Source organism: Callospermophilus lateralis, unplaced genomic scaffold (genome assembly GCF_048772815.1).
Source record: "Callospermophilus lateralis isolate mCalLat2 unplaced genomic scaffold, mCalLat2.hap1 Scaffold_65, whole genome shotgun sequence".
Classification (NCBI taxonomy): domain Eukaryota; kingdom Metazoa; phylum Chordata; class Mammalia; order Rodentia; family Sciuridae; genus Callospermophilus; species Callospermophilus lateralis.
In genome coordinates, this window is record NW_027514826.1 from 4,281,247 (window position 1) to 4,305,930 (window position 24,684).

The window sequence follows — 24,684 nt, forward strand, 5'->3', positions numbered from 1 at the left end:
CCCAGACAGTCCGAGGGCCCTCACCTCCATGGGCTGAGAAAGATGGGAGGTTCAGGGGAACTAAAAGACCAGGAAATATGGGCCCACTGAAAGAAGATGCAGGTTCCAGGGAGAGAAGGTGCCTAGCAGGCTGCTACCCTGCATGCCTCACTGTCCCCCAGCCTGACCCTGCCCTTGTCGTCTGAAACACAGCATCAGCAGGAGACAGGTGTTAGGATCACCAAGCAGTAGTTACATGACATGAGGCACAAATGCCAGGACTGGAGTGAGTTCAACCTGCGAGCAGTCCAGCTGTGTCTGTGAGCAGACACACCTGCTACTGACATGTCTGTGTCTGCACACCTGTCTAAGTCTTCCACACGTGCATACATGCCATGCATAAATAATAGCCTTGGTAATTCTGGAAGGAATATTTGAGAGTGTAAGTCATCACCAGAGCTGTGTTGTGTGGAGAAGTATCTCTTTTCCTGAGGACAGACTCTGATTTATCCTGGGGCTGGCTGGTGGCAAGGGGCTCCCAGTGGATGGCTGAGAGGCCCATCTGCAGGTCTCTGAAGCTCCCAGCTTACTACCAGGCAGTTGATAACTTTCATCCAGCCACAGCAACTTTGCTTCTTGGTGAAAAAGGCTCCCGTTCCACCTCTGCTGGAGATGAAAAAGAAAGACCAGGTGCCTAGTCCTGACACTGAGAGCTCAGAGCAGAGGAGGAATCCTAAAAAAGAACTGCCAGCTGGCGGCAGTGGTGCGTGCAGTGGTGCCCAATCCCAGCGACTGGGAGGCAGAGGCAGGAGGACTGCGAGCTCAGGGGTACAGTCTCCCTGGGCTCAATCCCAAGAACCACTGGAAAAATCAAAGTTCAGCTTTTCAAGCTAGAAAACAAATCTGGTTAATGTTCTTGAGGAACACATGGGTCCCTATAAAGTGAATGTAGGTATATAAAATATGGTGGAATTTAGAAAGAAGGTCAACACGTGATATGAAAGTCTACACAGGAAACGTGTGATTTCTGATGGAATGTTACTTGTTATTCTCTTTGACAAATCGGAGGGTCCTGAAGGCCTTGGGGTGCCACCTCTAACCTGTCTAGGACATCTTTAGTATTTCCGTGCATAGGGGCCTGCACACATGCACACACTCTTCCTGCCTTGCTCGTTTCTCCTGGGAGCTGATTTGTTAACATCAGTCTCCTCCTCTGTGAAGCCTTCTCTGCTTTCCCTCACAGAACACAGACACACTGTTTCTCAGCATTTCAACAGTGTTTGGTACATGAGTACCTGCCAGTTAAGAACTGTTCACCCCTCGGTGTCCCTTACTGGGCCTTGGGCTCCATGAACGTATGGACTGAGAAGGCCCAAGCAGGTGTCCTAAATAACCCTGCTGTGTCAAAAATATTTATCTACTATGATAATACACAGACATATTCAGGCATGCTGCATACCCTCACGCTCCCCTCTCTGTGGCATCAGGGCCAGATGGTGGTCGGGTGTGCCAACCTATTTAATTGGATGGTATGACTTTCTCCAAATTCAAATACCTAGAACGCTTGAAGTAGGCTTTTAAGAAAGGCTTTAAAAGCATTAAGAGGACTTCCCTATTAGCTAGCAAAACAATGAAAATGCAAAAAAAAAAAGCGCCACAATGAAAGTCACTGGCAGGAAGAAGTAAGGTAGAGTAGCATGTTCATTCAGCAGCACCTGACCGCTGGTGGGCCAGGACCCTGCTGGGCGATGGGACTACCCTATAACGCAGGCAGGCTAGCAGGAAAGGATGGAATCTACCCTGCTGCTTCCTCCTCCTGTTCCCTCTTTGCCCATACTGCAGATCAAACCCAGGCCCTTGTGCATGCTAGCCAGGGCTCCACCACTGAGCTACATTCCCAGCTCTGAAATTATGTTTCTTGTGGAAACATTTGCAATCAGTGTCACTCAACTGATTATACTTGCTGACTCTGAGTAGGGCTATTCATTTTCAAGAGATTGCTGGCTATCCGCTGTGTACCAGGCATGATTCCAGGCTACGCAGACACAGGTGAGAACGAGACAGACAAGGTCACTGCTCCCATGGAGCACACATTCTAGTGGGGAGACAGACACGTGAATAGAGTATTTCTCTACTATGATCAGGTGCTTGGGAAGAAATCTGCTCCTTCAGAGAGGAGAACCATGGAGACAAACATGAAAGCTGAGAACTCGGGGAGAAAGGAGCTGGGCTTTCAGGGAGCAGAACAGAGCTCCAGGGAGTGGAAGGGTCTTAAGGAGGGAAGACCAGAGTGCAGCCAGGATGTGCAGGGAGGCCAGTGGCAGAGTAGAGGTGAGAGCCCCAGTATGCAGGGCCCTGGAGGCCTTGGTGCAAGGAGTCCAACTTTATTAGAAGCTCAATAGGAAATCTTTACAGGTGTTAAGGAAGAGTGACCATGATCTGATTCACATTTTATAAAAAAAACATTCTGGCTGTTTTGAGGCAATGGACTCCTTTACTTTTCTGGCCCTTTACTTCCACTTCTGTAAGTGAGATTAATAACACCTACACCACAAGGTCATTGTTATGACTGAATGATAGTTTGGATATGCTTGGCACTTTATTACTATCATGGTTGGTCCTCTGCATCTGCAGTAATGCTCCCTGGATTCAAGCAAACATCTGTGGACCAAAAATATCGAGGAAAAACCTGAGTGTTCTGAACATGTCCAGAATTTTTTTTAATTAAAATTACATTGTATTAGATACTATAAGTAATCTAGAAGTGATTTAAAGTATACACACTTAGGTGATATTCAAATACTATGCCATTTTATATAAGCAACATGAGCATCTGCAGATTTTGGAATCCCTGGGGGAGGGAGGTGTGTCCAGGAACCAAAATCCCAGTGATAGTAAGGAACAACTATACTGACTGCTATTAGCAGTATTTAAGGGCCCCAAACATTTTCAAAGTGTTTCTCGGCCATTAGAGATAGGAATAATCCCACATATCCAAGCCCTCATCCAGTACGTGGCCCACTTTCTAAATGCGCTATCCATTGGCTCAAACATAAAAGTGGTATCAAAGAATACTTTGAAGTCTCACACCCACTCCTGCCCAAAGCATGCAATTTTATTGATTTCCTGTGTGCTTTCAAGTGTTCCCTCAAGTGAATTTTAAGTTCATAAACATCTACCTTTATGCATCTTTTACTATCAGAATCTAAGACCTAGGCAGTGGGTAGTGAGAGATCTAGGAAGAATTATCAACAAATTGAGCCAAATTTCAGTTCCCAAGTTTGAACATGAGCCTGGATTGAAGGGACAGGTGTACTTTACTGACTCCCTGGCACCCTTCCTTTCCCCAGGGCAGTCTATTTTGTTTGGTGCTCTGTGTCTTGCTTTCTTTTATGTAACAATGATCTACACGGTGCTCAACTGTGTGACTGTACCCTAACATTCACTCAGAGGCCTATAAGTGGATACTTGCTTTGTTTCTACTCTTGCTACTACAGAAGAGGAATAACTTCACAGAAGTGGGACAGTTGAGTCAAAGGGTAAATAGATTTATAGCTTTGCTAAATATAGGTAATTTTTTTAAAAAAAATTATTGTATTTGGACACAACACCTTTATTTTATGTATTTTTATGTGGTGCTCAGGATTGAACCCAGTGCCTCGCACATGCCAGCCAAGCACTCTACTGCTGACCCACAACCCCAATCCCACTAATTTGTTTTTTATAATGTGCCATCTTGTATTTCCACCAGCAACATATTAGTAGAATGTCTGCTTTCCCAGACTTACTGAGTGAAAGCATTGGGGTGGAAAGCATTGGGAGTTTTGCCAGTCTGACAGGAATCTCCTATGGTCCTTTTCTTCTCTCTCTCTCTCTCTCTCTCTTTTTTTTTTGGGTACCAGGGATGATTGAACCCAATAACATTCTACCACTGAGCTACAACCCCCATTCTTTTGCTTTTTGAACAGGGTCTTGCTGAGCTGTCCACGCTGGCTTTGAACTTGTGATCCTCCTGCCTCCCGAGTCTCTGGGATTATAGGTGAGCACCACAGTGCCCAGCTCCAGTAGTCTTTGTAGGTCTTTCATGTGTCACAACGTGCTCCAAGTGTAGAAAACTAACCTCATCCTCATGAAGTTCTATGCTCCACAGAGCAGGTGCTCAGCTGCACCTACCTGATGGTGGAAAGAATCTGTGGATTCCAAAAATACATTTTGTTGTGCTTCTCCCCAATAATGGGAAAACTTAACCACTAAGAAGATTTTGGGGGAGGATAGAAAAACAATTATAGAACAGTGAACAATTTAATATATTAGAGATACTTACATATCACTTGAAAGGGTAGGTTTTGGTGAGGGGCTGGGTAAATTTGCCTCCATAATATCATTAAAACTATTGTTTCCTACATTCTTGGCCAGCTGCAACATAAACAAAACACAATACAATAAGCTCTTTACTATTAGTTAAAAGCTTCCTATTATTTGCTTTTGCGATTTCTGAATGTATATTTTCCTTCATTTGACTCAGAATATAAACCATCCATTCAACTGGTCAACAAAAATTTACTGAGCATCTACTTACTACATGCCAGGCACTGAACTCTGAATGAGAGAAATGGGCAGATCATGCTCTCTTTTCCCTAGTGAGGCTGACAAGAAAATCAATCACATCTACTATATCAAGTGATAATGCCAGAATAGAATAGAATCTGGTCCTACACACTGATAAACCCTTTGAGATCAGAGAGAGAAAGCTCCATCTGTGAGTTTAGGCTGAATTCCTAATGGGCAGAAAAAGATTTTTCAACCCCAGCCCATCTCCTCTTTATGATGACATTTACTCCTAGTGGGCAGAAAAATAGGATTACTTTTTATATTTGGGTACAGATTAAGATGCTACAGGTAACTGAGGACCTATGGAACATATTGTTTCTGGATTCAAGATATTTCCAAGAAAATTTGTCCCAGAGGGCCTTTGGTTATTCACATAATTTTGAGGGCAAGGTGAAGTTGAAGAAGTACTCATCCTTCAGTAGACAAGGCCTGGGCTTACTGCACATCGAATGTTTAGGACTGGGCTTTCCTATTTCTAGGTGTTAGACTGGGTTTCATTTCCACAAGTCAAGGAGATGCACTTTATTCAGTAGCACCAACTGTGCACTAAAGGAAAAAGTGCTTAGGTATCAGATCTGAGCTTTTCTCTGCAATCCCGAGGGAAACGGGGAGCCCATTGTCAGCACGATTTCCTATTTTCTGAATGAAGAGGCACACACAGCACAAGGAGGGTCATCACTGCACAGTGGACCCTCAGCTGGGGCAGGCTGCTGGCTGGGACTGGCTGCCCTGAGCTTTTGGTACTTTTCTCCAGACAAGGCTAGTGACAAGCAAGGTCATCAGCTTGTCCTCAGCTCGTGTTCACTCAGGAGCTGCTCCAGGCATCATGCCAATGCCACCTGGGCCTTCTGTTTCCTTTCTTGACATATTTATGGCAGCACCAATTTAACTTGGATCTGATGAGGGCTCAATATTCAGGTGAATCATGATGGGAGGAGCAGTGGTTAAAGAAAAATTTAACTGTTCATAACACTTTTTTCCACATTACAAAGCTAAGAAACACAAGTTCACACTGCTTATTCTGTTATGAGGTAAAGAAGTTATGAATTAAGGAGTAACTGGTTTTGTGACAGTGATTGTGACTTAGTAATTCTAAGTCATATGTACTTTTACAAACAGAAACAGTACAAATAAAATCAAGAACGTTTTACTCATTATTTTTAATAACATAAGTCATTAGGTAATGTGAACATGTGATTTTAACTTATTATAAAAACGAATTCCTAGCCAGGTGAGGTGGTGTACACCTGTAATCACAGTGGCTCGGGAGGCTGAGGCAGAAGGAATGCAAGTTCAAAGCCAGCCTCAGCAACAGCGAGGTGCTAAGCCACTCAGTGAGACCCTGTCTCTAAAATACAAAATAGGTCTGGGGATGTGGCTCAGTAGTTAAATGCCCCTGGGTTCAATCCCCAGCATCAAAAAAAAAAAAGTTGTTTCCTAAAACTCATAAAAATTCAGGAAATTAGAATTCTTTGTACCTAGCAGAGACAAAAATCCCAAAACATTAAATATATTCATAAAAATAAATTTTAAGTTCTCTTTCAAAGTAGAGGTTATTACTTACCAAGAGTTCAGAAGTTCCTAATTTGTCTAATTCCAAAGATTGAATGTGAGAAATATGAACCCCCATTTCCCTATGGATGCCGGAACATTCTATACAGGTCAAAATACCCAAGTTGGTTGAAAGCCAGGTGGGTTCTGTGGAAACAATTTAATGAAACAAACAAGATATCTAATTTAGCATGCAATTACAGAGAAAGCTAAAATAGTATAAAACTTGCTTTGATGCTCCTTGGTTTCTTTTTTTTAATCATTTAAAAAAATTGTTCTTATATATATATATGTATATATATATATAACAGTAGAGTGAATTTTGCCATATTATACATACATGGAGTATAATTTATTCTAACTAGGATCCCATTCTTGTGGTTGGATGGAACCGGAGATTATCATGCTAGATGAAACGAGCCAATCCCCTCTCCAAAAGACCAACAGCTAAATGTTCCCTCTGATATGTGAATACTGCCTCACAATAAGTGTGGGGTGGGGGTTTGGGGGTCACCAGATTGGACAGGAGCAGTGGGGAGAGGGGAATGGGAAAGACAGTAGAGTGAATCGGGCATAACTTTCCTCCTATATGAACACACGACCAGTGAAACTCCACATCATGCACAACCACAAGAGTGGTCATTTCTTTTTGATCGGTCAGCACCTGAGCAGTAAGTCTTCATTCTGCCACTTCCTCACACTGTGAGTCACTATCACACACACCTGAAAAGGGCAGGAAACCTGACTCCTCTCTGAGGTGCTTGTGGCATCCCGTGAAGTCCAGTGTGACAAGCAGAACGATAAGTAGACCATAACACTCGAGAACACCAGGTTTGGCTCCCTGTTCTCACCTCTACTGTCTTGGTGACATAACGCAAATCACCTTGTCTGAGACCCAGTATCCTCATCTATCAAATGGGGACATCAGCATCTTCTCACAGAGCTTCTCTGAAGCTTCAGTGTGATAATTTAAGTAAAACCCCAACCACAATCCTCAGTACAGGGAAGCACTCTGCCATTGCTAGCTGTTGCCAACACCTTGGCGACACAGTGCTACCTGGAAGCAGAAGTTTGTGGGAGGGTGACATTGTGTGAAGCAGAGGCTGGGAAGTTTCAATGGGCAGGCAGGAAGGAAGGTCAGGTATTTTGTGTCAGCCGACTTCACACACACAGTTATTAATGCCTTATAATGGGGTGTGTTATCCTGACTGCAGGATGAGGAAGCTGCAGATCAGAATGGTAAAGGGATTTGACCTGACATCATCCAGGCCCTGAGGGCAGACTTGTGATCTATAATGGGACACCCTGTCTGTGCTCTTCCCTTAAGGTCCCTGGTGCTTATTAAACTGACCCTCATAGGAAAGGGAGCACGGTGGCCATCAAGGAGAACAGGTAGGTGCTTTCCAGGCAGAGCAAAGGGTGTAGGTAGGAGCAACTAAAGGGTGGGATGTTCATGGTGGGAACACATGTTGTGCGTGCCTGTGCGATGGTGTCCACAGGAGGCAAGGCTTTTAAGTAATGAGCTTATTCTATATTCTACATCTAGAGTGGATGCTTAGCAGGTCAGTTCAAGCATGGGGACAAATACCTGACGAGCCACAGTCACAGCACACGTCATTCCCAGGGAGTCGCTGGACCTCCTCAATGATGGCTTTCGTCAGATCTTCCAAGCTGTTCTCCCCCGTGCTCTGCTCGCCCCGGAAGGCCATGGTCAGGGCCTCCTCTTTGCTGTTGGTCAGCACCGATATCCACCTGCGGTCAGAACAGCAGAGGCAGGAGGCCTTTGAGGGTTGGCCGTGGCTTTCTCCCTTCACTGCAAACAGTCCTCTTTCATCAAGAGCTTCCAAAAGAGACCCCCTCACCCCAAGTAGCTATAAAATGAGGGAAAGGAGAGAAAGGAAACGCGAAGGAAAGACTTAAAGAGGGGAAAGCCACACAGGAGAAGACAGAGAAGTATAAACCTGTGCAGCTAAGGACCGGCAGGAACACGCGTGGTGCCTTGTTTCTATGGGGGCAGAATCAAGGGGTTGCCAGGGGGCAGGGGCCCAGCGAGGGATCACTGGAGAAGGGGAGGGAATGGGACAGAGCTCAGCGGAGGCATTGCTGTGGAAGCCTGTCTGTGAGGACGCTTACAGGTGAAAATGAAGGAATATCATGTTAGCAGCCATAACATTTATGCTTATGAAAAAGGAACATCAAACAGTGACATTTACAATGAACAATGGAGCGTGAAGGCTCCCTGATAACATATGCTGTAGGACCGTCACCTATACCCAGTAACCCCCGGCCTCCAGTCCAAGCGTAAAACCACCCAGAAGCTCAAAGACAGGGTGCTGCTTAATAAAGCATGAAATAACCACGAAGGGGAATGTGAACAAGCAAGTTCTCAGGCACATCCTGTGATTCCAGCAACTCAGGAGGCTGAGGCAGGAGGATGACAAGTTCTAGGCCAGTATCAGTAACCTAGCGAGACCCTGTCTTGAAATAAAAAACAAAAAGGACTGGATGTAGCACAGGGGTAGAGCCATTCTAGAGTTCAATTTTGGGGGAAAACAAAGCAAAATGTGGGAAACTTGGTGGGATCTGGAGTGGTCTGGTGGCAGCTGCCCCTTTTGGAAGGGGCATGAAATATTATTTTGCCACAGTCCCCACTGGTCTACTTCATTAGTTGATGACATTGGACACTTCTGAATTTTGAAGTTGAGACTCAGGAAGTAAATTAACTGTGATTAAGGATGTGGGGAACAAGCAAGGCTCTGACCTGGGGGAGCTGGAAGATCTCATGTGAAATAGCAGAACCCTAAACAATTAAATCATAGTCTATTCACAGAAAGCCCAAGGGAACACAGGAGACACAAACTGACAATGTCCCCTACCTTACAAACATTTTGCAAGTAATTTCATTTACCTTGAGCAGTTCAGAGAACTTGTAAAAACATAACTATGTAATTACCTAAAAACTTCGATTTTTTAAATGGTGGCAACAAAATATCACGTGATAATAAATATATATGATTGCATTTATCAATTTATTTTCTTCCTTTTATCGGTGTATCATAATTGTACATAGTGGAATTTGTTCCACATTTATACATGCACACAATATAAAACATAACTTGGCCAATATTTAGTGCCCAGCATTTCTCCTCTTCCCTCCCTGGGTCCCTGTGCTCTACTTTACTGATCTCCCTTTGATTTTTTTAAAGATGGACAAAATATCTTTACTTTTTATTATTTTTATGTGGTGCCTTCAAACCCAATGCCCAATATGTGTGAGGCAAGCACTCTCCTGCAAGCTACGACCCCAGCCCCCTCCTTTTGATTTTTATGAGACCCCTCCCCTTCTTCCTTTCCAGCTCCCACATAAGAGAAAACATACAACCCTATGTTTTAAGTCTGGCTCATTTCACTTAACATAATGGTCTCAAGCTCCATCCATTTTCCTGAAAATGACAATTTCATTATTTTTTTATGGCTGAATAATACTCCATTGTGCATATACACCATATCTTCTGTATCTATTCATCTGTTGATGGACACCTAGGCTGGTTCCACAGTTTGGCTATTGTGAACTGGGCTGCTATAAACATGCGTATGCATAGAATGGTACAGTATAACTTTAATTCTTTAAATACAATAAATACAAGGGAGTGGTACAGCTGGGTCAAATGGTGGTTCCCTTCCTAGTCTCCTGAGGAACCTCCATACTGATTTCCATGGGGGTTTTGCTAATTACAATCCCACCAATGATGTAAAAGTTATAATGAAAAACATTGCCAGCCACTGTCTTCAAAATGTCATATGGAAGTTTAGAACTGAGTACGTTGGGTATGTATTTTTTCCTCCACATCCTCTCTAGCATTATTATTTGTGTTCTTGATGGCTGCCATAACTTGTGTGAGATGAAATCTTCTCAGTTTTGATTCCCTAACTGCTAATGATGTTGAACATTTTTTTTTCATGTATTTGTCAATTGATTGTATTTCTTCTTTTGAGAAGAGTCTGTTTAGTTCATGTGTCCATTTATTATTTTCTTTGCATTCTTTATATATTCTGGTTATTAATCCTGTCATAGAATAGTTAGCAAAGATTTTCTCCCGTTCTATAGGTTCTCTCTTCACATTCTTGCTTCCTGTGCTGTGATTTTTAACTTGAGGCCATCCCATTTATTAACTCTTGGCATTATTTCCTGAGCTTTAGGGGTCCTAGCTGTGCCTACATGCTGGAGTGTTGACCCTATGTTTTCTTCTAGGAGTTGCATAGTTTCTGGCTTAATTTCCAAGTCTTTGATTCATTTTGAGTTGAAGTTGAGTTTTGTACAGGGTGAAAGATAGGGGTCTAGTCTCATTCTTGTGCGTGTGGATAACCAGTTTTTCCAGCACCATTTGTTAAAAAGGCTCTTTTCCCCCCAGTCTATGTTTTTGGCATCCCTGTCAAGAATCAGATGACTGTACATGCATGGGCTTGTCTCTGTGTCTTCTATTCTGTACCATTTGTATGTGTCTGTTATTATGCCAGTTTCTGCTACTACAGCTTTGCTGTATAATTTGAAGCCAGGTATTGTAATGACTAAAAAGGACGGATTTCACCAAAATGCTAACACTGGTTGTCTCTGAGTGATTTTCTTTAGGAAAAAAACTGATGAGAAATTGCTTGTCTCTGCTTTTATGTAATTTTCCTAATCTAAAATAAGTTTGTATTACTTTAATAAATGAGGAAGAAAAAGCCAAAGTTTAAAAAAGATAATGAAAAACAATGCTAGCCACTGGCTTCAAAATGAAAGCTTATCTTCAAAACGTCATATGGAGGTTTAGAACTGAGTATGTTGGATATTTTTTCTGTTATTTTGTTCTATATATTGTAGGATGAAGCTGATATAAAGCAAAGCACCGTCTACAAAATGTTTGACTAAGTAATAGTGAAATTTGAGAATTAAAACTATCTGCTTGAGCACTGGCTTGCACCTCACACCGTTGACTCTAGGTGGCGCTCACCTTCAGGCCATCATGACACACCTGAATAGCTTCCCTTTTCTACTGCGATGCAGAAAACACCACTTCAGAACCAATGTCTAGGAATGGGCAGGGCACTCGATACATTTTAAATTAAACAGTATCTTTAATTATTTAGTCTCAAGTTAGAAAACAAACTGTTTTCTTAAAAAAAAATTCAAGAAACTGGTATGACATGACTAGCTACTATGCCACTGGCTGGCTGGACTCCTGTTACTGGTCTCCCTGCTGATCGCAGACATTTCCAGTTTGCTTTCCTCAGGCACCATGACATTCGGCTCCTTAATATGGACCAGTCTCTACCATGGGCCAAGGACTTATAATTTTGAAACAAAATTCCCCGAGAGCCTGTAGGCTGGGCTTTAAAAAACCTTGAAAATGAGGCAACAGAAGCCAGAACAGTTATGTGACTCTCCCAGGGCCCTGCAGCTGGACTGGGAAGGCTGGGAGGAAAGCCATTTTGTTGGCCCCCTTTCAGAATTTCTCCCATTATGCCTGCCACATTTGTCTCTTCACCCCAAGGCTCAGGATAAAAAAAAAGAAAAAGATTGTCAGGATAATCAGAAAAAAAATACATTTAAAGGACAATTAAGTCTCCAGGGAAGTAATTCAGATTTGATGGAATTGGAGTGGCTATATTTCAAAAGGGTCAAGAGTCAAAGTAACTACTTCTGACAATATGTAACTTTTAAATTATTTTAAAGTAACAGACATAAAAAGTCTAAGCAGCAATACATAATTGTATTTTTAATAGCTTAAAAATAACTTTGAGTTTCACAAGATAAAAAAATAAATTGCCACCCTGTGAGGAGCTTCACACATTTCATCCTCACTCACAAAATCCTCATTCTCCTCAGCTTACTGAAGAGATGGCCGTGGCCCCATACCTTAGGGGAAAGGCGCTGGTGAGCAGAACCTGGAGCAAAGGCCACTGCTGCTTGACACCACCCCCTTCCTTGGTCAGAAAGAATTTTTTTCATTTAGTTCCACTGGACACTTTTTTTGCACTGGCTCGGAACCCAATGATTTAGTGAAACTGCCTCTATGTGAACCTGGAGGTAAAAAAGAACTGAGGATTCCCTCTGGGCATGTGATTTCTTTGTGCAGTTACCTAGTACATCACTCAAAATGAAGCCTCCCACCTCTACCTGAAAAGGCTGAAGTGCAAAATGTGTGGCAATTTCACAATGGACAAAGCAACATTTTTACTGAAGAGTGCTGAGTCCCACGGGCAGGAAACCAGTCATCTAACAAAATGGGGCTGAACTGCCTCTAAGCTCTGAGAATCAGTAAGACACTGGAGGCCTGGGTTTAGACAGAAGGCCACAAAGATAAGGTGGACCCCTCCTGATCTCACGTGAATTTCTCATTTGTTTTCCAGTTAGAGCTCTGAGGAGGGGGAGAGAGGGAAGAGAGGAATTAGAGAAGTTCAGGAAGCAATATTCCCCTGTGGGTTTGGAATTCTGTCTGGATTGAAATCCTGGTTTACCAGGACCCTGGCCACAGGCACGCTGTGCCTGTTTCCTCATCTGCAAACTAGGGATCAAAGTTCCTCCTTCCTGAAGTTGTGGCCTACCAAGCACAATAACCTCAATAAACACCAGCTTCTGAATCTGTGGGTGGAAGGCAGCCCTCCTGACAGGGCCCCTTCTAATCTGGTTCCTGAGTCACACTTCTCCTCTGCCAACTCTGTGCTCAGAATATCAAGCCCAGGGGCCTCTCACTGCTCTGCCTGTTGCTTCTTGCCGCCAGGACCATGCCTGCAGGGCAGAGTGCTTACACCCTTCCATGCCTGCCAGAGCCAGCACAGCTTATCTTCCTCTAGAATGTCACTTCCGCAAGAACCTCAGAAGGTGAGCACCCTGAGTCTGCTTCCCCCCAGTAGCCCTTGTGCTTAGCGCCTGCTCCAACGTCACATGGCTCATCTCCTTCGGGGCAGGGCTCCGCTACATTTCTTGTTGTGTTCTCAGTGCTTTGCACTGTTCTTGGTATCTCAGTGGCATTTAATAAGTATTCAGGTGGAGGAGTGGGTACACAGAGATGGCTCTTCCTTCTCTGTCTCCCTAACCTGCCTTTCCACTTTATTCTCTTTGGCTGTATTTCCCAACTCCACATGCCTTTTACCCATTCTTAGTCTCTTTCTGATCCATTTACCATTTCCCCTCTGTCACAGGGAAAGAGAAAAATGTTGCACCCAGTTCACTAAACAATGTCAGAGACAGGTTTTTGGGAGGTAGGCAGCCCTGCACAAGATGCCTCAGAGTGGACAGAAAACGGCAAAAACTTCCCAAAAATGTTTTGGTAACCAAGATGTCAATTTGTATTTCCTATTAATTATATCCATTATACACATAAATAAATGAGAATAATGAGAATAATGCTGCAGAGAAGCACGTGTGAGAGTGAATGAAAGAAAAGAGGTGTGTGAGGCACACTGGGTGTAATCAGAAAAGGAGAAATCAGAAAAGGAAAATGACAATACTGATTGCCATGGATGGGACAGAACTTTGAGAGTTTGTGAAACTCAGCCCACATTACCCTGGGACTTGCCAGAAATGAGAGAAATCTGAACAGCATAAAGGTCAACTGCCCTCGTTAGCACCAGGGCTGTGAGCAGCTGAGAACATCATAGCCGTAGACCACCTTCCGCAGCCCAGGGCAGCCACAGGAAGGTGGCTCGGGACTGCTCCCAGTAGCATGTGACCACAAACCTGGCTCTTCCCAATGCAGTGACCCAGGGAAAGGGCGCCTGCCAGTGTTCTTCCTCAAGGACAGACTCTCCTGCCCTCTTGTAGGCACAGTCAAGCATCCAGGCACACTGGCTCATGCATTTGGCCACCAAACACTGAGCAAGGCCTTTCTAAGTATGGGTGAAATAATTAAAAGACAAGTGAGGTGCAGCCCTTGTCCTCAGGAAGCTCTTGGTCTCCAGAGGGCCATGGGTGAGCACCAGAGGACAACAGTGGGGGGAAGCAGACAAGGGCACAGAGGAGGGAGCAATGACCCCAGAGGCAGAGAGCCTGGGCCCAAAACGGCGGGAGGTGCCAACATTTACTGAGTAGATAGGACTGAGAACTCCAGATGCAAGAAGGAGAAAAGTGTGGGAAAGTAGCTTGGAGAGCCAGGAGCGGTTCCTACTAACTCTACAAATTACTTATGCCACATAATCCTGCTCATCTTCTGCCTGAAAATGATATGTCCTATTATCTAAAAGAAAAGAAAAAGAAAGTGAAACCTCAGAAAGCACCATTATTCAGGTGTAACGCAGCTCTTTAAAGTTCTAGGGAAAAAAAACCCCATCCAGCAAGAGTCGGAATCTAAGATTATTTTTTACACCATGCTTTGCCAGATGCACAGTTTGCTCTGTCAATATTATTGTTCTCAAGTACCAGAGGAATATAATAACACAAATACCATGCAAACATTAGCCACCTCTTCTGAAACAAAAGTGAGAAGGGAAGAGGTCCCATCTGGCCAGATGGGATTTGGGGACAAAGCTCAGAGTGTGGCATCTTCTTTGCAGCAAGGATTCACCAGCCACTTCTCCATGGCTTAAAAGCAGGGCGGCTGCTGCCCACTTTGCCCCAGGTGTTGGGCTGCCTCCTGCTTTCTTCTCCAGGAAGAAAGGCTCAACTTTTCCACTCAGGAAAGGGAGGATGAGGTGTAAATTGGCTATTTGGGACAGATGTCCATGAGAGAAGTGCTTTCTTAAAACCCAAGATTTGCAAGATGCTTTAAGACACTCAAAGTGAAATAACATTTACTGAGCACTTTCTTACATGACTGCTCCGGGCTGGGCGCCCTTGTCCTTCACGAAAAAGACAATGTGTATGTTCAAGTACACACATGGGTAGGAGCGCTTCACGGCCCTGGCCAAATACCCCACCTTATTGCTGTGTGACCTCATCCGATTCTCTGAACCTCTCCTAAGCTTAGTTTTTTCTCTTCTGTAAAATGGAAAACTGATAGGGCTTCTGTAAGAGTTAGCCATAATGTATTAAAAGTATCTGGCACATTTAGATGCTCAATAACTGACAACTATTATTAATAATCTATAGGTTCTCATATCTAGGGGTTCTTGGCTTTTTGAAACCATATAATTTCAACTTTTCCTATTTCCTTCTCATTAATAACCCAAGAAATCTACAAGTCATGAAAATTATGGGAATCTAAACTTCACATGATGCTGTAGAACCCAGCTCACACTACACTTGAAGAGCCTCATGACAGACAAACTCCTAGATCGGACTATTTTTGAGTCTGCATTCATGGAATTGCAGGGCAGGAAGGTATGTTTGTGCTTCAGCTCCTGGCCTGCTCTGTTGGGCTCTGACAGAGGAGGGACAAAACATAAGGCTGGCCCTGCAGGATTTCGGGACAGTGGTGAGTCACTTCATTGGCCTTGCTGGCCTCTCCCCCTGCAGAAGGAGGTGTCCGCTCAGCTGCAATGTGGCCAGCAGGTGCTCCCACAGGAGCTAACTTAGCAGAACAGCACTCCCCAGCTGCTACTCACCGTGACAGCACAGGCTACAGGGTGTGTGTGGGGGAGGTTATTATGCTGTCACCTCAAGGGAAAAGTAAACTCTGAACCATATGGCATAAGGAAGTGAGGGGATACAGTGACAGTAATTCATGAAGTTTGAAGGCCATCCTGCTTGGAAGCAAGACGACTTTTCCTGAAAGAGTCTGATTTTGCAGCGATATAACTCCAGGCAAATTAGCTGTATGGTATAGTGCTACACATGTATTCCCAAGTCTACATCAGAGATTCTTGACCCCCAGGTGCACTTTAAAAATCACAGAAGGGCTTTAAAACCCCTATGTCTGGACCTCACACCAAAGAATCTTTGAAATCCAGAGAAATGGGAACATACTTGGAAACAACGCTCTGAGGAGATCCAGCTGTGGACTCACTGCACCAGGACAACATATAAATGCATACTCTTCATATTCCTAAACACGGTCACATCTGACACTGCTATGCCTTCCCAACTGTAAGTGCAAATTAAGTGACCTGAGAAAGCCAGGTACAGTGGCACATGTTCTGTAGGCCAGCTAATTGGGGGCTGAGGCAGGAGGACTGCTGGAGCCTAGGAATTCAAGGCCAGCTTGGGTAACAGAGCAAGACTCCATCTAAAGCTGCAGGTGCAGGAATGACAAGAAGCTCCCCCATGGTGACCTTGGATCCCTGCTTCGAAAAGCTGCTTCAGGATCCAGATGATGGACATCTGCAGGTGTCAGAACCCACAACAACCTACCAAAAGTGTTCTAAAGGACTCACGTGAAATCAGGTCAAAAGACTTCTTGTCCTCAGCGTTTGGTTTCACCTGGCAGGTAAGAAGGTTCAACTTGGCTGGCTGTCTATTGGACTGGAGAAAAGAAAGCAGAGATGTTATGTGCAGCACTGCCCTCTCACCTGCGGACCATGCCCGCAGCACAGCATGCAGTTCACAGGGCCTGTTCAGTGATGCAAGACACATTTTTAGCAAGGAAGAATAGAAACCTGTGTACTGCTGAGTGTACTGCAAGGCAACACCAGATCTGCAAGTTTCTGTCCTCAAATATAAGTGGGTAGGTAAAGTCTTGATTTACTGCATTAGAGCTCTGAATCTCATCGAGAAGGAAAATATTTAGGTGCCCAAATACATGTCTGTTAACTACACACAGGGATCCTGGTGATTCATCTTACGGGAACCAGGAATGATTGATTCACTTCACTTCCAGTGAAGACTGGGCAGAGTTTCTAGAAATGTACCTTCTAGAACCTATACATATTCAAAACCCACAGCTGGCAGTATCAAGATGGTACCTTACAGTGACATGTAGGGGAGCCGCAGTGCATTTACTGATTCAGAATGACCTCAGTAATCAAACATCCCGAACCTGATGTCCCAGGAATCCACATTACATTACTTCTCTCAAAAGTATGGGAGTGAGTCCCACCTGGGAGTCACTGCTTAATCAGTCCCATATCTGCAGAGAGAACTCTGAGGATTTCTCTTCACTCATGAGCACACCTCTCGGCCACACATATAAAACAGACCTGACATTAGCCAACATGCTACCTAGGAGTCTCACCACACAGACATTCCAGCTCTCCTGCTTACAACTGTGCATGGTCACCTGCTGGCCAATGCTGACTTAAGGACGCTGCTTCCTGCAGGGGCTGAAGAACAAGTCACCTGAGTGCCTGAGTTGGGCTATGCTTGGATACAGAAGCTTGTGGGAGCAAGCAATGGAGCTGTCTGCTATGACTTGCTGCCTGCTCTGGCTGAGAGCCAAAAATCCCCATGTTTCCACCCAAGGAATGCCAAGTATTCAGGCAGACAGAGGGGAAGAGGGACAGAGAGGTCCAAAAAACCCCAAACAACAGAGATGGAACAAAGTCAAGACAATCAGCGATATTCCGCATCTCTCCTAAACAACAGCCCTCAACGATTGTGTTGACCTTCCTGTACTCTCGGACCAAATTCAAGATCCTCCCCCTCTGTGATTTCAATGACACTAGACACAGAAAACCATGTCCTTATCCCCTATTGGTTCCAAAGCAAACCATCTCAGAAGAGGAGGTGAGAGAGATCCCACGGAATTTCATGATCACTGCATGTACCCTTGATTTAGAAATGGAACTTGGAGTGCAGTATGGGTGATTCCTCCCTAGGAGGGCACAGTGCTTGGGAAATGGTTCCTGTGCTCCAGAACTGGCTGCTGAACTCAGGCAGGAGGGGAGGGGACACGGGCCTGCACCCTGTCTTAGAAGAGAACTGGAGTTTAGCTTGCTAAGGGTCTCAGACTCCAAAGCTGGTATCTGTAGCCACAGACCAAGCCCAGCCCAAGGCAAAAGAAACTGCTAGTCCTACATCTCATCTCTGGATGTTGATAAAATTGCCAGGTTTCCCATATGAATGACAGCGATGTACAATGATCTGAAAAGGAAGTGACCCAGTTAATGGTGCAAATCTTGTTCCACTTTGAAACCCACATTTAAAGAAGGATGTAGAAAAGCTTAGGGAGATGGAGAGATGATTAAAGGAATAGGAAGTGGAAACTCTGAAGATAGGTTGAAGGCACTGCTTACTCCATAGGAAGGTGGCTGGGGGTGACTTAATAACCACCTACAAGTTCATAAAGGTTGTTACTGGAAGGCTGGGCAGCTGTTTTCCATTTGCAGAAATGAAAATAAATGTACTTAAAAAAATCGTAGAAAATTTGAGCCAGGCATGCAGAAGAACTTCTCAAGCTTTAAGTGACAAAGTACAACAAGAGGTTTTAGGATTCTTAAGTAGAGAAATTTGTCTTGGAAAATTTTAAGAATTTTGACACTCTTCACATCTGAATGTGCAGAGGGTTAACACAGTGATTTCTTATTCTTCCCAAATCTAGAGTTCTCTGGTGTGAGTGTGTGTGTGTGTGTGTGTTTTCCCCCCATATACCAAACAACAGATACAATATCTTTTTTAAAGGAAAAACCCTTCAGCTCAATATTAATTGCATTCAAGCAGGTTAAAGAGTACCACCCACCTCTCACTCCTCGGCACTAGTTTTCTGGAAAGCTTTGGATGAAAGGGTCTGCTACGGTTGGAGTCATTCATGATTGAGCTATAACTTCAGTGGCAACGGAGTATCTCTCTTCCCTCAGAAGCCCTTCAAGGCTACAGGACTGACATTTGCCCATTATCAGAACCTTATTTGACATGGACATAGCCTGTATCCAGGGTGTTTCCCAAGCTGGGCTGCCAGGGAAGAATCAGACAAGCGACCTATCACCTCAAATGTGATTTTTCAGGAGCAAAGAACACAATGTTTGACTGTCTTCAGCAGCTGACCCAGCAGTGCTGAGCCCACCAATGCCAGCAAGGGAAGTGGAGGATCAACCAAAGCCCAGGGACAAGGCGTCAGGCTTGGAGACCACTGTGGTAAAAATAGTCATTCCAGATGTTTGTCCAACTTCCCAAAATTCCAGAGAACTTTCTTGACATTTAGTACTAAATTATAGGTGTACTGATTAAAGAAGATGTAATCTTCTCTGGGGTTTCAGCATAGAGTAAAATCAAAGAAAAACTAAATGACTTTCTCTGGGCTACTTCAGGGTGGGAAGGTTTAGGAAATGCTTTCATATTGTTTAAGTATAGGCAGGAAAAAAAAAGAAAATCTCACAGACAGTTCAGTGCTGTTGAGCATTCTTGCCCCACTCTGAATACAAACCAATCTGTACCCTGACTTCCAGGTGCCACAAGAGGCCCCTTCGACTGACTTCAGCTCCTACCATGGTGGAGGGCCTGGCCCTTCCTGCTGTCCAAGCCAGCCCACACGCCCTCAACTCTGCCTCCCTCCCTTCAGGGTTCACTAATCACCATGTCCACAGGGGACTGTTCCTGGGCCCCTCTTCCCATGGCAGTCCTTCTTACCCTATGGTATTTCTTCCTGGCTCTTATCTCCCCTTTTTGCTTCTTGTCTTTCTTCCCATCAAGGGTACACTCCCCCCACCCCCTACTAAAATGTGCCGGGCATACAGCAGGTATTCAAAGTTATCAAATGAAAAGACTAATTCAGGTGCCTTAGTACATTTTCCCTGGGAGGGAAGTCTTATAGGTATCTTTTACTAGACGAAGAAATTAAGGCACACAGAAGCAACATTCCTAAGATCTCTCAGAAAGGAAGTGGTTTGAGTGGATCAGAGGCCCTGATGCTCTTCTGCTTCCTCTGTGGAGCACACCTGGAGACTCAGCAGTATGGCCTTCCCAGACCTAGAAATGCCGGATGTCCCCGCACTAGAGCTCCTGAGAAGAGTAAAGCTGACAAGTCAACAGAGCAGAAGTTCCAAGATTAACTTGTATCTTAATATTTTCTCAGGTTATTTGATTCTCACCAAAGGATTTACTTTCATAATTGATAAATTTTAGAACATGAAATAACTACTCATTCATATGACAGATGTTAAGTTTCTACCACATACTTAGCACATCTGAAAAACATGAGGTCTGTATCCTCAAGCGGCTCTGAGAAACAGACCTGAATGTGTTCCAGAACATGCCTGGTGCCCAGGGAGTCCTGGAACCCCAGCTCTTGGGTGCATGCTAGAGGCATCCTGGACCTTCCAGTGAGGACCTCGAGGAGGAGGGAGTAGGACCAAGCCAGATGTGTGGGAAGAGTTTGGAGGTGCAGGTAGAAAGGCCAGGAGTGCAAGGAGGGACAAGCGGCCCCAGGTGATGCTGAGCAGAGAAGCAGGTGAGGCACTGCACAGGGTGCTGAGGGATTCCATTCCTAGAGCTGTGGCAACCTGCGGAAGGAAGCTGAGCAGGCAGTGACCAATCAGACCTGCCTTGCAGGACGGGCTGTGGAGAAGGCCAATAACAACTCAGAGAGGAGAACAGAAGAGTGGCAAGAAGAGTCTGAATCAGAGCTAGAGCAGTGGTGCCCGAGGCTGGGGATGGCTAAACACTATTTCAAATGAGTGACTCAAGAGTAACCGCGTTAGGGTGTGCGAATTACCCAGACCTGACAGCAAGCAGGGGAAGGGCAGGTGCACCTGCAGGTGCTCCTGGGTAGCAACTCTTTCCAAGGTTCTGAGAACTTCTTCTCTAAACACAAGTGTCACACCTGTCAGTTGAAGATTTTATGGCTCTGTTCCAGGCTCTCTTCTGAGCCTGTCCTTTGACAGATTTTAGTTTTCATTAAAATAATGCATAGACACTGGAGAAAAATGAAGAGACAGATGGAGGAAAGAGGAAACTCAACATCACTTGTTAACCCCACTTTTACACCCAATGATCCTCACAGTTATTACCCTGATGTTAACAAGGTGCATGCCAGGTGCCCGCCCTTTTTGCATCCATTGATTAAACCTGTATTTACTGTTTTATAAATGCTTGTTTTCTTAACACGCACAGATGTATTCTTTTCACATACATGAGTGGACTAAAAAGCAATCAAGGTCAGGAAGGTGGGGTAAACTGACATATGTACAAAAGAGGCAAAGCTGGGGTGGAACAAGTCTCTAGACACTCATCACACTGTTTCTCTGTCCAGGTAAGACGTGGAAAATTTGCCAAGTAGAAAATATTTTGTTCCTCCTTTCCTGCTTCTTCCTGCTCTTAACTGGCCAGTTCTTTCATTTCCCTCTGGATCACATAACAGGCCTGCCAGAAACCTGTTCCTGACAAGCTCCACATTCCAAAATTACTACTCTTGTGGCCAAACCAAAGTTCCCTATCCCTTTAGTGATTCTTCCTGCAGCTAAGGAGAGAAGCAGGTGATGATCTAACCAACGTACTTCTCTACACTATGGAAGATAATGAAGGCCCTAACCTCCTAACCTTCCAATCACTTTAACCATGGGACTAATTTCCAGTTTTCAAGAAACTCTCTATTATTTCAGTAAGGAACTGTTACCTTTTTACCACCCCTTTTCAATTGGTGTGTTATAGCGGTACCTATGATAGGATTTGTTATGTATTTGTACCTGCTCACAATATAACAACACAATTTGGCCAGTATCACTCCCCAGCACTTCTTTTCTCCCTCACCTTATCCCACTCTCTGGTCCCCTTCCTCTAGCCTATTGATCTTCCTTTGCTTTTTATGAGATCACTCTCCATCTTTTTCTTTTTCCTCTCTAGCTTCCACATATTAGAGAAATCACGTGACCCTTGACCTGCTAAGTTTGGCTTATTTCACGTAACATAATGCTCTCAATTCCATCCATTTTCCTGCAAATGACATTACTTCATTCTTCTTAATGGCTGAATAAAACTCCACTGGGTACAGGCACCACATTTTCTATATCCATTCATCTATTGGTGGACACCTCGGCTGGTTCTATAGTCTGGCTATTGTGAATGGTGCTGCTATAAACATGGTATGTGAATATCACTATAATATCCTGGCTTTAATTCTTTAGGAGTGGTGTAGCTGGGTTACTCTACCTTTGAGAGAATGTAGTTCCTCTCAGGATCAGCATTAAACAGTGCTATATTATAAATAGGGGGAAAGAGTGGATCAGGGCTCTAGGTAAGAAGCTCTTGTGGGGCTGATGCTGTTATTGCATCTGAAAACTGTGCTCTTCATCCTTTAAAGCATTTCCACAAACATTTATTGAGGGCTTATTTGCCAGTATAGAGTTTGGGTCAGTAAAAGAAGAATTTTGAAATTCACATTTCCAAACTGTGAAATTCACATTTCCTAACTGTGGTAGCCTCTTTGATCCCTGACTTGTTCTTTAATAGGAGTTGGACACCAAAAACCTCCTGACCTACCATATGTATAAAAAAGTGCAATGATAAAACATCTGAGCCCTGGTCTGTTTTTTTAAGGAACATATTCTCATTAAATTTTGTTAATTGTGTTAGATTAATGTTTCTGTGATGCAAATGCCTGACAATAAGAACTTGAAAGATTTTTCTGGCTCATATTTTCAGAGGACTTGGTCCATAGTCAGCTGGCTCCAAGGGAAACATCAGGGTGAAAGGGCTTGGCAGAGAAGAGCTGCTCAATCTGGCAGCCAGGAAGCAGAGAGAGTAAGGGGCTGGGGAGAGCATGAGTCCTGCATCACACTCCCAACAGCCTAGCTCCTCCAACCAGCTCTTGCCTCCAAGGAGTCCATCCAGCCACTAATGAGGGCAGAGCCTTCCAATCACTGCCTAAAAGCCCCACCTCTGAGCCTCGCTGCATGTGAGAACCCGGCTTTCAATACACAAGCTTGGGGAGACATTCCAGATCCCAGATACACTGTCCACAGAGCAGGCAGTGAGTGGCTGAGAATGTCTACCAGACTCATCTCATTCTCACACAGGGTCTGTCCTTCAGAGCAAGGGCACAGTCTCTTGACAGGTGTGTGGCGTTTACTGTGCCAAGGGTTTCACGTGTTCGTTTAATTATCACAACAGCCCCATCAAATTGCCCCACATTTAACAGATGAGAAACCAAGCACAGAGAGTTAACTAACTTCATGTTAAGGTCACAGCTAGCTCTAGCAGAGCATTTGATGAAGGCCGAGCGTTTTAAAATAACCTTACTTTTCTGTACCAGGGAGGGTGGGTGCAGGGCAGCATGAAAGCAGGCTGATTTCAGACGGCAAGGCTTTTGTTTTCTACCTTCAAAATTGTAAAATCAGGATTTTCTTTCTTCTTCTTATCCCTGAACAACCAACTGCATCTACTGTAACCAAATGGATATGCTTTCTTAATTTGTGGGCTCTACATTAATGAGGTTCTTCTCTACTGACTTTTCTACTAGAATTACAGAGCTGCACAGGAAGCACTAAGAATGACACGCTGTGTGTGGGACCTCCAAGGCAGGGTTTTGAGACCACAACCCTCACAAGCTGGAGGCCTGAGGTTTTGATCTGAAGGCTCTTTTTAAATTTAAATCTTCAATTTCATCCCCCCTTCTTCATTTATGAAACAAGTTTCTTGCTGGAGTTTCCTCTAATCTCTATTCAACATGAAAGCAGGAGAGACTTATCTGGCAGGTCCTTAAATCCTAGGAGGCATTAACTCTCTGACACCCTTGTTATTCCAGAGGATTTGCCAAAAGAAGAAATCAAGGCTGCAATGCTTGATCTTCTCTGATGCCCACATGAGAGACTACTACACAATACCTAGCTTTAATGGAGTCACACTTTTGGAACTGAGCTCCTGAAAGTTTGGTATGTCTGAAACAAAGCAATGTTCTGTTAATTTAAAAAAGCAATTTATTCATATATCAAGGTACCAAGGAGAATGGAGGGAAAAAACCTCACATGGAGGCAATCAGACCTGGTGTTACAAATGGAGCCAGGAGCAAGCACCTTAGCCCCTCTGAGCTCTTTAGCATGGAGAGAGAAAATAAAGTTGTTTTTGCTGTGGCAATGAACTCAGGGATGCAGGACAAGTGTCCAATGCTCTGCTTCCTTGTGAAAGGTGGCCCAGGATCTGGAATTCAAATCTGGCTCCAGCACTTATTGGTTATGGGATGTTCAGACTTCTTCCCATTAAAATAGAGATGACCCACCTCCTTGTGAAAGTGTAACAAAAGGCAAATGGAAAGCGTATGTAAAGGGCTGGCACGCAGGGAATGTCTCAGACTGTTTTATTACTACACTGAAATATTGGAAGCTAGGTGTCTTAAGAAGAAAAAAGGTTTATTCAGCTGACAGTTTTGGAGGCCAAAATTCAAACTGCATGGTGCCAGCTCTGGTGAATCCCCTGCTTCTGGCTACACTGCCTCCTGGTAGATTCCATTGCGGTGGCAGTGTGTGAGAGGGGGATCTCATGGACAGACAGGAAGCCACAGAGCAGCACAGCGGGTAGGGGATTGAATCTAGGGATGCTGTGCCATTAAGTTATATATCCAGTCCTTTTAAATATTTTCCGTTGAGTCAGGGTCTTGGAAGGTGGCTCCATTTCCAGATCAGTCTAATATGCTATCAGGGTAGAGACTTACTAGGCTCACTTAGCCAGGGGTAGCCTCTTCCAACCACTTGTATTAGTTTATTGAGATGCAAGTGATATGGGTTTTCCACAGAAATAAACTATATTGATGCTGCTAATAT

The 24,684-nt window shown here is 44.2% G+C and overlaps 1 pseudogene across 1 annotated transcript in view; it reads right to left on the reverse strand.

The window, feature by feature from the left end:
* LOC143389120 (arf-GAP with SH3 domain, ANK repeat and PH domain-containing protein 1-like) overlaps positions 1 to 24,684 on the reverse strand; it is a 66,936-nt pseudogene that overhangs the window by 11,284 nt on the left and 30,968 nt on the right. The window contains exons 8-12 of the transcript XR_013155155.1: positions 16,435 to 16,522; positions 8,103 to 8,269; positions 7,730 to 8,012; positions 6,155 to 6,288; positions 4,304 to 4,395 (exon numbers count right to left, since the gene is read on the reverse strand). The product of XR_013155155.1 is annotated as an arf-GAP with SH3 domain, ANK repeat and PH domain-containing protein 1-like (transcript). The remainder of the gene's footprint in view (positions 1 to 4,303; positions 4,396 to 6,154; positions 6,289 to 7,729; positions 8,013 to 8,102; positions 8,270 to 16,434; positions 16,523 to 24,684) is intronic.